Here is a 16,044-nt window from a genome sequence, read left to right on the forward strand (position 1 = left end):
CCGGCTTGTGCGCTGAGAGCTCTGAGCCCTAGGCCCCCAGCCGTGGGATGGGGAGGATTCGGAGTGCACAGAGCTTTTAGGAGGACCAGGGTCCCCGGGCGCCTTCCCACAGCACCACCCTTGCCCACTGATGTCCCTGAGGCAGGAGACCCACAGTGAGACCCCCATGGGGCCTGAGGACCCAGGCCCAGAGCCTGCTGCATGCAAATGGCCCAAGGATGTGGGACTGCATGAGGGCAGTTGCCCAGGTGTAACACCCAAGAGGCGATGGACAAAATGCCAAGTGGGGTGTGGCCTGGGAGGTGGCACCGTCTCCTAAGGAACCCCTGCGGCAGCCAGCTCCCTAGATAACCCAGGGCCAGTCACAGCCAGGTGTGTCCTGGGCATGGGGCTGACCCACCAACATGGCCCCTGGGTCACCAGAAACATGGAGGTGACCTCCAAGGTCCCTCCCAGGCCACCTGCTCCGGGGGCGCCATGGAGACCCCCATGTGGGCAGGCATGGACGCCCCCGGCCAACAGCCAGCACCAGTGAGGGAGGGAATCTTCTGGAAGCGGGTGCCCACCCTGCTGAGCCTCCAAGTGAGACCCCGAGCCAGAGCCAAGCTGCACCCAAATTCCTGAACCACCCAAACCAACAGAATCGGTATGTTTATGGTCATTTTAAGCCACCAAGTTTCGGTTATTTGTTAAGCAGTAATAATTGACAAAATGTGCTCATGGGGAACAGGGGCAAGGGGTGACCTGAGATCAGGGGTGCCAGCTATGCTAGAGAGACGTCTGAAGGGAGTTAAGGCACCATTTTCCTCTCTAGTTATTTAATTAATGATCCAACAGACCAAACTGGGTCCTCAGCACCGAAGGGAGAAGTGGGGGAGATCCCATGTGCGCTGCTCAGTCTCGTGACTCTGAGGACTTCCCAGGGCCAAGGCTCCTGGGGGAAGGCCGCAGGCCCCCTCCCATCGTCCCACAGCCGCCCTCCCTGCAGGCTGCCCACGCCTCCCTCGGCAGCTCCCAGGACAGGGCTCTAACTTGCTTTCACACCATCAGCTCAAGTCAAGTGAGGCACATCCTGGACGCCTTAGCCGCATGTCCAGGTTCTGGAAATGTCTGTCGTGTACTCATGACTGGGGCTGTGAGAGGCTCCAACCTCAAACAGTGTCACCATGTCTGGTGTCCTTTTAGCGAATGCTGCTGTGCTTTCTTGAGCCCAGCTCGCCGGGTGCCCACGGACCCCAGGGCCTCAGACAGAGGCAAGAGGTGAAGGCAGGTGTGGACAGGTGCCTTGGAAACACATCAGGACAATGTATGTTATAACCCACAATGATGGTTTGAACACACTCTGCCAAAAACAGGTGTTTGGGGGATGCCTGGGGGGCTCAGCAGTTGAGCGTCTACCTTAGGCTCAGGTCATGGTCCCTGGGTCCTGGGATTGGGCCCCACATTGGGCTCCCTGCATGGAGCCTGCTTCTCCCTCTGCCTGTGTCTCTGCCTCTCTGTGTCTCTCATGAATAAATAAATAAAATCTTTAAAAAAAAAAACGTGTGTTTTTATAGTATAAAATATCAGGCAGCATATCATGGCCTCTTGGGATTTTTGTTTTTGAGATGTTATTTATTTGAGAGACAGAGAAAGAGAGAGCATGAACAGAGGGAGGGGCAGGCTTCCTGCTGAGCAGGGAGCCCGATGGGGCACTGGATCTCAAGACCCTGGGATCATGACCTGAGCCCAAGGCAGAACTCAACCACTGAGCCACCCAGGTGCCCCCCTGGTTGTTTTTCATCTGCATTTCTTTGAATGCAAGAGCGAGAGGCAGTGTTGCTGCTCCCACTTTCTTCTTTCTGGGGAGTGTGGTGACCATGTGGCAGTGGCTGAGGCCACAGGACCCAGCCCAGGACAACGGGAGCCACGTGTCCCCTCCATGCTGAGAATTAAAGTGTTTATTTCTTTATAAAAAAAAAAAGATGGGGCAGCTCCGGTGGCTCAACGGTTTAGCGCCACCTTCAGCCCCGGGTGTGATCCTGGAGACCCGGGATCGAGTCCCACGTCAGGCTCCCTGCATGGAGCCTGCTTCTCCCTCTGCCTGTGTCTCTGCCTCTCTCTCCTTCTGTATCCTTCACGAAGAAATAAATAAATAAAATTAAAAAAAAAATGTATCCAGATAACGAAATTCTCTCTCCTGTCTTTAACAGAATCCTGGGCACAAACGACATTAACATTTGGTGTTTACCGAGCCCCATGGTTTCCGATTGGGCAAGGGGTGCAGTGAGTGGGGGTCTGGCAGGTGTGGCGATGTGGAGGAACCGGCTGTACTGTCTCCACGACGTGTCTGCTTGGCCAGGGTTATCCCAGGGTCAACGGCTTCTCAGTTCCACGTCTCATGCCCCCGAGGCTGGAGCCGTCGTGCAGGGACCACAGGCCCCAGAGCTGCGCACAGAATCTCATTTCTTCTAGCATTCACATCCTCCAAGCTCCCTGGCTCCTTGTCACCCAGTGAGGTGGCACAAGGGCAGAGGACGGCGGTCACCAGACGCAAAACAGTTGGTCTGATGTTTACATGTATGGAGCTGCCTCCACTTAGCCCACAGTTGGTTTTGTTGCAAAACGGCCCAGTTTTGTGTTTTTACGATTCAGACGTTGGCCCCCATCGGGTGAGTCATCTCCATCATTGAGTCTGGGCGAGGGGGCTGTGGAATGATCCGGAAATGGGCCAAGGTCAGGAGCTGGTAGCTCACGCAGATGTGCTGAGGCTGCCACAGCCAACGCCCGGTGGAGCACCCACCGGATCAGGACAGACCCCGCCACAGATGGGGGATGGAGGGGCCTTTGCCCTTGGAGCCAGCGCCCACCCGCCAAAGCCATGCAAGGCATACCTGCACAGGTGCCCAGGCCAGTCAGTGCAGGGCCGGAAACAACCAAGGCCCTGCTCGAGGGCACCAGCCAGTTGGCTGTTTGGCGGCTGCTCAGAAACACCTGCCTGACAGGAGGAGCGGCAACACCTCTGGGGGCAGACCCCGGCACCAGATATCCTGGTTGGGAGCTCTGCAAACTCTTAAATATGGTTCTGGGGAAACACGCCCACCTCTGCATGTGGGCGACACAAACGATGAAACACTCGTGCTTGATATGTGAATTCCTGCATCTTTTAGGCAAGTTTGAAAAACTTAAAAACTGCTCAAACTGTTTAAAAAGTATCCAATGCCTGTCTTATGAATGGAGCCAGGTGAGAGTGAAAGCTCTCTGGGGTCTTTTTATAATTACATAACCATATTGTCTATTTCTCAATTTAATAATTTTTATACAAGGATGAGAACAAACACAAATTTTTTAATTCTCCTTCTTCTCGTGCCTCTTCCTCATGGCAGAGCACTGGATGATGCTGCACAAGCACAACACAGGGGTGGCACGCGGGGTTTGGGGCAGTGGGGCACGGGATGCCCCCACAGGGGACCGGGGGGAGGGTGAGGAGAGGACGGAGCAGGAGGGAGCCCAGGAGCCTAGGGTGGAGCACTGCCACTCCAGAGGAGAAGGGAGGCCTGAAAAGGAGCCAACAGTGCTTGAGAAGCATGTTCTCCCGCACCTGACAGGAGGCTGTCTGGAGTCGAGGTAACAGAGAAACCCTCCAGCTCACAGCCCTGCCCCCGCCACAGCCTCTCACACTGCAATCCTTCAACCCACAGATGAGCAAGGACATGCAATACAGCGTATTTGTAATGAGGAGAACTGGAGGTGTGAGTGTCCGACTACGGGGAGCTGCTCCAGTACATTAGCCCGGGACAGGGGCCCAGGGGTTCTGATGGGGAAGTGTCTGCCTTCGGCTCAGGGTGTGATCCTGGGGTCCTGGGATCGAGTCCTGCATCAGGCTCTCTGGAGGGAGCCTGCTTCTCCCTCTGCCTGCTTCTCTGCCTCTCTCTGTGTCTCTCATGAATAAATAAACAAAATCTTAAAAAAACAAATCCATAGAAGCAACAGCAATGCATTCTGTCCTGTCCCGGAGGTGGGAAGTCTGAGGTCCCGGTGTGGGCAGGGCTGGTTCCCCCGAGACCTGTCCTGGGCTGGGAGATGGCCACTTCCTCCCCGTGTCCTCACGCGGCCGTGCTTCTGTGTCTGTCTGTGTCCTCACCTCCGCTTCTTACACGGACACCAGTCACACTGGATGAGGGCCACACGTATGACCTCCTTGAGGGCTTGGTCCCTAAATGAGGTTGTGTCCTGAGGCACCTGGGTTTTCAGCATATGAACTCTGGGGACATGGTTGGTCCCATGACATTGGTTAAGGGTGGGGCCACGCAAGGGCATCCCCGTTCTTGCTCAGAGTGGCCAGTGTTCCAGCCACGCAGGGAGGCGAGGCCAAGGATGAAAACACATGCAGAAGAGGCGGAAGGAATAACAGTGTCCCTGTGTGAGAGGACATGAAATCCTGAGAATCCACACACACACTGCTAGAGCGACCAGGTGAGTTTAGAGGGTCACAGATGCAAGATCAATCCACAGATTCACTTGAATGTCTGTGCTGGTGGCGAACAACACACAGACACCAAAACCTGAAAAGTGCGATGCCATTCACACTAAAAGAAGAAAACACCTCAAATGCAAATACCACAAAACATTTACTGAGCCTGCATGCTGAAAACTATAGCATGCTGATGAAAGAAAGGAAAGTCTAGAAAAAAGAGGCATGTTGTGTTCATGGACCGACGACGTGGCATAGAAAGATGTTGTTTCTCCATGGATAGTATGCAAGTTTCATTCAGTTTCTTTAAAGTCCCAGAAAGGTTTTTTGTGGGTCTGAGATAAGCTCATTCTGGAACCTCCATGGATGGGCCTCCTGGCAACCATGACCAGGAGGGACCCTCTCCCGACAGTAAGGTCCCTCTGTCCCCACAGCAAAGGGAATGAGGTGGTGCCAGGGGGACAGACACAGGACACAGGGATCCACAGGACACACAGGGTGACCCCACAGGAGCCCCACAAGGGTGCGGGTCACTGCCCAAGGCACAAAGCGAGGACAGACAGCCTTCCCACGAGCACCACTGCAGGAACGGGAGGTCTTCAGCAAACCAGGAGCCTTGACCCAAACTGCATGCCCACTAAGATCTCCAGCTCAAGATGGATCGTAGATCCAAACATAAAATGGAAACTACGAAACTTCAAGAAAAAAAAATATAGGAAACAACTTTTGGGACATGGGGCCAGGTGGAGTTTCTAGAATGGACACGAAGAGCATGAGCCCCTGGTGGTGGGGACGTAGCCCTCACACCTTCCCTCTTGGCCCAGGGAAGGCAGGACTGCGCCACCGGTGCAGTCAGGGCCGGGCCAGTCGTCCACGCCCGCAGACGGTAGGGCCACCTGGGAACAGCTGGGCAGGATCGCAGGAGGACCTGCCGGGACACCCCGGACACTGCTAGGGCCCCGGCGTCCCATAGAAGTGCCCCCTGTGCTCCCAAGGGATCTCACCCGTGGGCCCCACGCCACCCAACATGGCCACACCCGGCGTGGAGCAGCCACAGCTCCCGACAATCCGGGTGAGCCTCCGACATGAGCACCACCTGAAAAGTCCCAGATTCCACTTCAGAGCCTTTCCCAAACGCCAGCCATGTGCTGCTGGCACAGGTGAGCAGGATGGGGCAGGGGATCGTGGGGATGTGCGGGGTGTCACCGCAGGGAGGGGCAGGGCTCCTCGGCCTCCATACAGCTGCATGCAACCCCCAGCACTCACAGCAACAGTAAAAGCTCAATGTTTAACAAAGGGCCGATGGGGTCCCTAGACTCTGAAGAGCAATGAGTCATCCAGGGAAACGCAGCAGTTCCAGGGACCCTCGGCATAACCAGGAGGGCAGGTGGGGGCCCCAGGCCTTGAGGCTCCTGCCCAAGGCCTGGCACAGGCCGCTGGAGGCAGCAGAGGCTGAAGGAGCCCTGTCCCAACGCCACCCCAGGGTTCAACCGACTCAGTTGATCGAGGCCTTGCTGGGGGCAGCTCCCAGGAGGGGAGACCCTGGGCTGCCCGTCCTCCTCCCTGCCCGGGGCTCCTTCCCCTCACGGGTCTCCCAGGGCTCCCGTGCACAGGGGTGGTGGGGTGGGGGGCAGGACCCCACGGGCTTCAGATGGGGCCCCCGACACCCTGCCACAGACCAGACCCCAGACTCAGGAAAGGGGTGCCCCCCAACACCCACCCCCAGGCTGCTGACCTTCCAGCTCTGGGCACGGAACCTCTGGGGCCTTGCAGTTTTCTCTCCACGCTTCTCAGTAATACATTTTTGCAAAGAACATTGATTACATTTGCAACTGGGAGAAAATGTAAGATGGTCACATCTCCTCTGCTGCTCATTTGAGACTCCAAACCTCCAGCATCTGCCCTCAGAGCCAGCTGTCTCCGTGTCTGTTTATATGTGGAAAACTTAATTTCTACTTAGCTGTCCTAAATTTCTCTGAGGAAAAATGTGGTTAAGAAACCCAAAAGGAAGGGAGGCAGAGTCTAATCTTGCTTTCTGAAAACACTTTTTTTGCAAAAAGTTCTCTGGTTCCTTTAAACCAACACTGCATTTTGTTCAAAGACAGAAAATGCTCTGTCAGTTGGGTCAGGCAGCTCCAAGGACAGCCAGGTGGGCCGGGTGACCCAGGGGACGGCCCGCGGACAGCCATCCATGCCACACCTGGCTCGGGGAGCCTCGGAGGCCAGCGTGAGAGCAGTGAGGGTCTGACTGGGGAGCGCTCACTTTACCTCCTTATTTAAACAAAAGAGAAGGAGAATTGCTCTAAAAATACCTGACGGGGGCAGCCCCGGTGGCGCAGCAGTTTGGCGCCGCTTGTGGCCCAGGGCGCGATCCTGGACCCTGGATGAGTCCCATGTCAGGCTCTCTGCATGGAGCCTGCTTCTCCCTCTGCCTGTGTCTCTGCCTCTCATTCTCTCTCTGTGTCTCTATGAATGAATGGATAAAATCTTAAAATAAATAAATAAATAAATAAATAAATAAATAAATAAATAAATAAAATAAAAAATAAAAATACCTGACGGTGTAGACATCTCAGCCCAAAGGAGCCTTTGTGGTTGCTTTGGAGGAGCACTGCAGGCCTCTAGCCCTCAGACGGGGTAGTGTTTGAGGGCTTTGCACACCACACAGGACAGGAAGTGGCTCCTGACCTGTAACAAGGTGCCAAAGGGGGTGCTGTGTCTGCAGTGCTTTTTTTTTTAAACCCTGTAAGAAAAAAAAAATCACTGTGTATATACACTCCGCACCCCCTGTTTTACTCAACTCTGCAGACGCTGCATTTTTTTTTTTTTTTTTTTACACAAATTGAAGGTTTATGGCAACCCTGCTTGGAATCAGTCTACTGGCACCATTTTTCCAACAGCATTTGCTCACGTCATGCCTCTGTGTCACACTTTGAGAACTCTCAAAATATTTCAACCTTGTCCATTATTATTATATTTGTTATGGTGATCTGTGATCTTTGATGTCAACACCGTAATGTTGGGGTACCATGAGCCGTGCCCATAGAAGACAGGCAACGTGACTGATAAATGTTGTGTGTGTTCTGACTGCTCCAGGGACCGGCCAGCCCCCCCCATCTCTCTCCTCCTCTTGGAGCCCCTCTAGGCCCTGAGACATGACCCTATTGACATTAAGACGATGGATAACCCTACTGTGGCCTCCAAGCATTCAAGTGAAAGGGAGAGTTGCACATCTCTCACTTTCCATCAAAAGCTAGAAACGATGAAGCTTCCCCAGGAACACCTGTTGAAACCCAAGACAGGCCAGAACCAAGGCCTCTTGTGCAAAATGAGGAGCCCAGGTCTGAAGGCAAAGGAAATGTTCTTGAAGGACATTCCAAGGGCTACTCCCTTGAACTCCCTTGAATGATGAGAAAGTGAAACAGCCTCACTGCTGACATGGAGAGTCTGGTCTGGATGGAAGCTCAAACCAGTAACAACATTCCCTTCCACCAAAGCCTCACCCAGAGCCAGGCCCTGACTCTTCAGTTGTGCACAGGCTGAGCAGCTGTGAGGAAGCTGCAGAAGGAAAGCTGGAAGCTGGCAGAAGGTGATGGGGGTAAGGACAGAAGCTGTCTCCATCATGTAAACGTGCAAGGTGAAGCAGCGAGTGCTGACAGAAAAGCTGCAGCCAGTGATCCCGAAGATCCAGTGAAGACAGTGCACGGAGGTGCTCACACTCAACTACAGATTTTCCATACAGATGAAACAGTCTTCTGTGGGAAGATGCCATCTAGGACTTTCACAGCTAGAAAGAAGGCAATGTCTGCTGCAAAGCTTCAAAGGACAGGTAGACTTTGTTAGGGGCTAATGCAGCCAGTGACTTTAAGTGGAAGCCAATGCTCATTGACCCTTCTGAAAAGCAGCCCTTGGCAATCATGCCAAATCTCCTCCACTGACGTGCTTTACATGGAACAACAAAGCCGGGGACAGCACATCTGTTTAAACATGGTTGATGGAATATTTTAAGCCCATGGTGGAGATTTACTGCTCAGGAAAAAACGTTTCTTGCAAAACATTACTGCTGGATGGCACTGCACCTGGTTACCCATGAGCTCTGAGGCAGATGGAGAAGATTCACATCACTTTTGTGCCTGCTAACGCAACGTCTATCCTAGCCCATGGAGCAACAGGAAATTTTTTTTTAAGATTTTATTTATTTATTCATGAGAGACACAGAGAGAGGCAGAGACACAGGCAGAGGGAGAAGCAGGCTCCCTGTGGGGAGCCTGATGTGGGACTCGATCCCAGGATCCTAGGATCATGACCTGAGCTGAAGGCAGATGCTCAACCACTGAGCCACCCAGATGCTCCTAAATCTGACTTTCAACTCTCATGATTGAAGAAAGACTTTTAGTAAAACAACAGCTGCCATAGATACTGATTTCCTCTGATGGATCTGGGCAGAGTCCATCAAAAACATCCTGGAGGGCAGCCCCAGTGGCGCAGCGGTTCAGTGCCGCCTGTGAACCTGGAGACCCGGGATCAAGTCCCACATCAGGCTCCCTGCATGGAGCCTGCTTCTCCCTCTGCCTGTGTCTCTGCCTTCCACCCCCTCCCTCTGTCGCTCATGAATAAATAAAATCTTAAAAAAAAAAGAAAACATCCCGGAAAGGATCCACCATCCTAAATAGCATTAAGAACATTCGTCAGTTATAGGAAAAGGTCAAACTATCATACGAGCAGGAGTTTGGAAGAAGTTGATTCCAGCTCATGGATGGCTTTGAGAGGTTCAGGACTTCAGTGGAGGAAGTCACTGCAGATGTGGGAACAGCAAAAGAACCAGAATCACAAGGATGGTTTGAAGATGGGACTGAACTTCCCCTATCTTGTGATAAAACTTGAACAGACAAGGAGTTGCTTCTTATGGCTGAGCAAACAAAGTGAGTTCTTGGGATGGGACCTACTCCTGGTGAAGATGCCGTGAAGACTGTTGAAATGACAATGAAGGATTTAGAATATCACATGAACTGAACTGTAAAGCAGTGGCAGGGTTTGCTAGGAGGGACTCCAGTTTTAAATGAAGTTCTATTGTGGGTAAAATGCTCTCAAACAGCAGCCCAGGCTATGGAGAGGGTGTTTTGAAAGAAGTGTCAATCCATACAGCAAACGTCAGGTTGTCTTATTTTCAGAAATGGCCAGTCACCCAGCCTTCAGCACCAGCACCCTCAGGGGTCAGCAGATGAACATCAGGCAAGACCCTCCACCAGCAAAAAGATCAAGGTTCGCTGAAAGCTCAGATGAGGGTTGGCATTTTACAACAATATTTTTAATGAAGGCATGAGCCACTTCACAGACTATGGGACCCTGTAAACACAACTTTATGTGCACCTGGAAACCAAAAATTTCGCTTGACTCACTTGATTGCAATGTTGGCTTTATTGCCCTGGTCTGGAAGCAAACCCACAATATCTCCAAGGTCTGCCTGTAGAGACAAGAAGTAGGGCACTAAGGGGTGGCCACCCCGCACTCAGACTCAGATCCCTAGCACAGGGTCCACCATCATCGGAGCCACGGTCATGGGACCCGCCGTCTCCCATTAGGGCCCTTAGTGTCAGCTCCTGATTAACCAAAGGTCAGACTTCACAGCTCTGATTCTCTCAGGCTAGGGAGGGTGGGAATCCGCTCACAGCAGCCCTAGCACGGGTGGGGGGCGGGGAAGAGGAGGGAGGAGGAAGAGATGGGGGATGGGAGGGCGAGGGGTGGGGAAGGTGAGGGAGGGAGGGGAGGAGAAGGGGGGGTGCAGGAGTGGGGGGGAGGGGCTCACTGGAAATTAATTACTGGCAAACAAAAGGCCGTCATTCATCCTTGGAGCCCTGTCTTGCATAAACTCATTCTAAAAGCCCCAGCTGCAGCTCTAGAAAGCCAGTAGGGATTCCGTCCAGCTCCGGCCTACCAGGCAGGCAGGGGGCACCAGCCCTCGCCCATGCTGGGCCCTGTCCCTTGTTCCTGCAGAGACCCAAGGGACAGAGGGATGGGGAGGATGGACCCACAGGGCTGGGGGCCCTAGTAGGGCAGGAGCCAGGCGGGCCCTTCCTGTGTAACAAGGCAGAGTAGCTCTGTCCTCGGGTCCACAGGTCACTGAGGGGCTCCCGACCACAGCTCTGCCCAAGGAGGGGGCTCTGGGCCTGCGGGACCCAGAGGAAGCCCTGCGTCTAAAGCCAGGGGGGCTCCAGCTGCCCACCACCCCACGGCCAGGCCAGCAGGGAACCCAGCCCCAGATGTGCTTAGCTGTCTGTCCAGGCCTGGGCCGTCTTACCATAGTTCAAGATGCGATCAGAGTGTGTGTGCACACTCATTCTCTTCACTCCACACCCCCCGCCCCCCAGGAAGTCGCCCTAGCACCTGGTGCCCTGATCCATGCCACTAAAGGGCCGGGGACACCCTGGTGTCTTTTTTTTTTTTTTTTTTTAAGATTTTGTTTATTTATTTATGAGAGAGAGAGAGAGAGGCACAGGCAGAGGGAGAAGCAGGCTCCATGCAAGGAGCCTGACATGGGACTCAATCCCAGGTCTCCAGGATCACACCCAGGGCTGAAGGTGGCACTAAACCGCTGGTGCACCAGGGCTGCCCCAGCTTGGCGTCTTAAAGAAAAGTTCCCCCCGCCCACATTGGGCGGTTTTCCTAATGAAAGAAAGTGAGTAAGAAAGAGGGAAACGTGGGGAAATCTAATGGATATGACTAAGGTGACACCCTGCATGGTCCCCCGCTATGTGATACCCTGGAGAAAGCCCGTGGTCAGTGGCTGCCGGGGGCACAGAGGCTCCTGGCCTAGTAAGTACAGCCACATGTCACGACACACCTGTCCCAAGGCCCCCAGGAGTGACCCTGACGGAGTGTGGGCTCTGGGCGATGGGTGAGCATGGGTGGGTCACCTGTGCCAGGCTTCCCCTCCCTTGAGGGAGCTGCCAGTTGGGGAGGCGGCGGTGGGGGGCACATGGGAAAGTTCTGCACTTCCCTCCATTTTCCTGTGAACCTAAAATTGCTCTCAAAAATCGTTTTTGTTTTTAAACAACCCAGCATCTGAACCAGGGTCCCCATTCCCGCGGCAACCTGAGGCAGTGGCATTGTAAGGCACACACCCCCTCCCTCTATCTGTGTAAAGGCCATGAGAAGAGCCGGCTGGGGAGGCCCAGGGATGACAGGTCTCGCGCAGCACCAACCCGCGCACGTGTCCTGGATGATGGTGTGCAAGGCCAGGACACCCCGGAACTCCCTGGCCCCGCCTGGATGAGGGAAACCTCGTCCCCGAGTCACACATCATGCAGAGGCGCTCAGTCTGCCCCGCCATCCTGGAACCTGCGGTCCCCCAGGATTCTGGGACGTGAGCCCCCAGGATCTCCCCTCGGACAGCAGCCTACTCACCTCCTTCCCTGGGGAGGAAGAGATGAAGCAGCAAACAGGCAGCGCCAGGATTCCCTTTACTGGAGACACCCCCAAGCCTGCAGCCCTGGGTGGGCGAGGCCTCCTCAGGCGCCACCGCAGGCGGTCCCCCTGCCTCGCCCCCCCTGCCTGGCCCCGGGCCAGCCCCACAAAGCCCCAGGCTCCCCAGCCAGCAGGAGGCGGAGCAGCAGGGATGCCCGCCATCACCATGGCAACAAGAGGGGGCCGGGCAGGGTGCCCTGGGACCGCAGCCGGGCCTGTGGTCCACAAAGACTGGGAAACATCCTACTATTGTCCCCGACCCTCTGCTGCCCACCCTCACTCTACAGACTTTCTAGAAGGTCCTGATGAAGCTGGGAGTTTCAAACACTCTATCCACAGTGAGCCCTTCTGTGGGGTGTGGGCACTGAGCAGAGGCCTCAGGGTATTGAGGTGCCCATTGGGTGCCAGGGGCTTTGTGTGGAGGCTTGCGCCTGTGATGGTGTGTGTGTGATGGTGTGAGAGTGATGCTGTGTATGTGATGGTGCATGTGTGATGCTGTGTGTAATGTGAGTATGATGGTGTGAGTGATACTGTGTGTGTGATGGTGTGTGTGTGATGGTGTGTGTGGTGTGAGTGTGATAGCGTGTGATGGTGCGTGTGTGATGTGTGAGTGTGATGGCGTGGGTGTGATGTTGTGAGTGTGATGGTGTGTGATGGTGTGAGTGTGATGCTGTGTGGGCCAGAGCCAGGGCCCAACAAGACATGGGCAGCCATGCTGGGCCACCGCAGGCCGACTCTGGTCTGGTCAGTGGGGACACACACACGCACATGCCCACATGAGAGCGACACCTTGCCGAGTCAGGGACAGGAGCCACAGTTGGGGTGAGGCTCTTGGTGCCTGGGAACCCGGGGTCGTCCCGTCCTCGGGGACAGCTCCCCACAGCTGCACACTTCTCCCTGGGCTGGGCCTGGCAGGCGGTGCAGGCGCTCCCCAGCCGCTGCAGCCTCGGGCACAACTCGCCTACTGTCCTGCAGCCCTGGGTGCGCCCGTGTCCTCACACTGACTTGAGCCTGGGGCGCCTGGGGTAGACTGAAACTGGCGCCAAGGAGCCGGGATGGGGGGGACTGGGGCTGCAGCGCCCATACTGCGGGTCCGGATGACCTGTGGCAAGAGAGCAGAGAGCTCGAACCTACGACCAAAAGGAGGGCCACTGGAATGAGCGGGGAAGACCCCCAGAACCCTGGGGTGCAGTCCTGATGCAGCTGCTCTTCGCCCCAGGATCTAGTCCATGCTGTTTGGAACCTGTACGTGTCAGCTGATGTGATGTGGTCACCAGAGAAAATGAGTACAGGCTTTTTCTCAGAAGTAGAGAAACTGATTCAAAAATTCATCTAAAACACTAAAAGTCCAAGAACTCAGATCAAAAAACAACAACAACAAAGTCCAAGATGGGTGCAGCAGGTAGAACTGGCCCCAGCGAGGAATGGCCCAGGGCCCAACTTGAACCCATGAATGGGACGCACTTGGAGAAAGCGTCCTTGCAGGTGTGATTGAGTGAAGGACCTGGACTGAGCTCCTCCTGGCTGAATGCTGATGCGGGTCGTCTCCGGAGAAAGGGGAGCGGTGCCCAGACCTCCACGGGGAAGCCTCATGTGGGCAGACAAACCCCAGGATGGCAGGGAGATGCAGGGGGCGGCCCTGGCCCAGACCTCTGGCTCCCGGCCTCTGAGAATAGTTTGATTTCCATCTGTGTCCCCAGGTTTGGGGGGGGTTCACCGCTGGCGGCCACAGGAACACACATGGTAGACAATAGCCTCTGTGTGAGTCCAGGTGAAGATAAGCGGGAATGAGGTTCTGGCAGAGACGCGGACAGGTGACAAGCAGAACGGGGGGTGGTGTGGATGAAAGCAGGCTGCAGTGACCTGGCAGTGGGAGTGGAGCCCACCCCGGGGCAGCGGCAGGTCTTCTGGGTGCAGGGGTGGGGCAGGAGCTGGCACTTGCTCATGGGGCCGCTGGGCAGGAAGGTTCACTGAAGTGCTGCTTTTCATTGTCGCAGTCACACATCCATGATTTGGAGATGACATGAAGGCGCTGCGGTATTTTAACTCAATGGAAAGCAGCACAACAGCAGGAAATGACCAAGTACCAAATCTACACTTGTCATCACAGATGAATTAACAAAGGTAAGCTGGGGGCAAAGCAGCTTGCAGGGGCTTGAGCAGAATGAACACATGAGCCTAGTGTTTAAAAGGCATGCAAGAGGCGGCCTGGGTGGCTCAGCGGTTTAGCGCTGCCTTCAGCCCAGGGCGTGATCCTGGAGACCCGGGATCAAATCCCACATTGGGCTCCCTGCATGGAGCCTGCTTCTCTGTCTCTCCGTCTCATGAATAAATAAACAAAATCTTTTTAAAGAATTAAAAAAATAAAAGGCATGTAAGAGAAGAAGGCCATACAGAGCTTTGTCCTTCTGCCACAGCCGACTCTTGACTTGTCATAATATCTTATATTTATTATTTAATTTCATTCAAAATAAAGAAAATTTAAATTTTAAATTATTAGCATGACTTCCACTTAATCTTTAGAGTGTGTGATGCCGGCTTCAAATGCAAATATGAGAGCATTTAGCTAACTCCAGGTACGCAAAGTCATGCAGCCTGTATGTTGAAGCTCATTCCTGGCAGAGTCCTGCAAGCCAAGCCCAGGATGGCCGCAAGGGGGAGGAAAGGGCCCCCTGCTTGGAACCAGCTGCAAAAATGTCCCCAGACAGCAGAACACTCAGCCAGGTGCATGTGCAGGTGCAGACGGGTGCAGAGGCCTGACGACTGTGAAGGATGAGTGGGCAGTGCAGAGGGTCTGTGGCCCCCGGTGTGCGTGGAGCAGAGCAGGTAAGGGCAACCACACAGGTATACAGCAGTGGGCAGAGCCGTGCAGCAGGGGCAGGGGCGCTATGCCAGCCTGGCGAGGCAGCTCCTGAGTCTTGATGATGAGCGGTCATTAGCCAGAGGACTGGGGGACAAGCATTCTCAGGTGGGAACAGAATGTGCAAAGACAGAAGCCAAGTGAACAGTCTTGGGCCAGATGGTGAGTGGGCATCCCTGTGAGGACAACCATGACTACTACTGGCTGCCTGGGGGCTGCAAGAGGGGCCCCCGTGGGGCCGAGGAGCCATGTCCAACAGCTTGTACAGTGATGAGCCAATAGTCAGAGCAGAGGTCGGCGCCAGGGAGCAGCAGGATGCACATCTGGAGACAGGCAGGTAACGGGGGTATTGAGACCACCCACCCTTCAGAGATCCCCTGGCTGGGCCCTGACCTGCCCAATGCCTGCCAGCCTCCTCCCAGAGCTGGACTCATCCAGTGAACCCTGCACAGGGGGTAGCTGAGCACCCGTGCTTCTCACCTGTAACCTGTGTGAGGGAGTGACGCACACACCACGGGAACCTATGTGGGTTCCCGGGACCCAGCGTGGCTCTAGGCTGCTGGCCTAGTGCCAATGCCCAGGGTCAGTTGCACCCCAGGCCCCAGCCCCCGCCCCGGTCAGCGTGGTCAGCACAGGGTCTCCTGCTCCCCAGCAGGCCACACAGAGCCCAGCCAAGGAGATGGGGTGGGGCACACTTCCTTCCCCCCAACATGGTGTCCAGAAGCCAAAAGGTGTCAGGCCAGACTGTGGCTGTGTCCATCCCCAGTGAAGACACTTGGTGTTCTCAGGAGGTGAGAGTGAACGGTAGGGCTCCATTGCACCTGCGCGGGCTTCTGCGGCATCTGCCCTGCACTGGGTACTGTGACACAGGAGCTCTAGGCCCTTCCCCAGAGCCAAGAGGCCCTGCACCAGGACCACAGAGGCTCAGAGACGTGAGCAGAGCACCCCAGGTCACACAGCCAGGAAGCAGCGTAGCGGCCACCTCCCCGCTCTGCCTTAGCCACTGTGTGCTGCGGCCTGGAAGGGAGAAGGCAAACACCATCCCTTCCGAGGGGGAGCATCCCATGTCCCATGGCGACGTTGTAGGTGGGATGGGACTGGTCACCACCCAGTGGGACCCCACGGACACCTGCAAGGTAGGTCCCATTGTCCACCACACACAGATGGGGACGCTGAGGCCTGCAGAGCTGCAAGGAGCCCCTGGACCGGCTGCTGGGGGATTGTGTGTGTGTTCCATGTGGCATCCAGGAGAATTTATTAATTTGTG

The sequence above is a fragment of the Canis aureus genome, chromosome 1 (assembly GCF_053574225.1).
Source record: "Canis aureus isolate CA01 chromosome 1, VMU_Caureus_v.1.0, whole genome shotgun sequence".
NCBI lineage: Eukaryota > Metazoa > Chordata > Mammalia > Carnivora > Canidae > Canis > Canis aureus.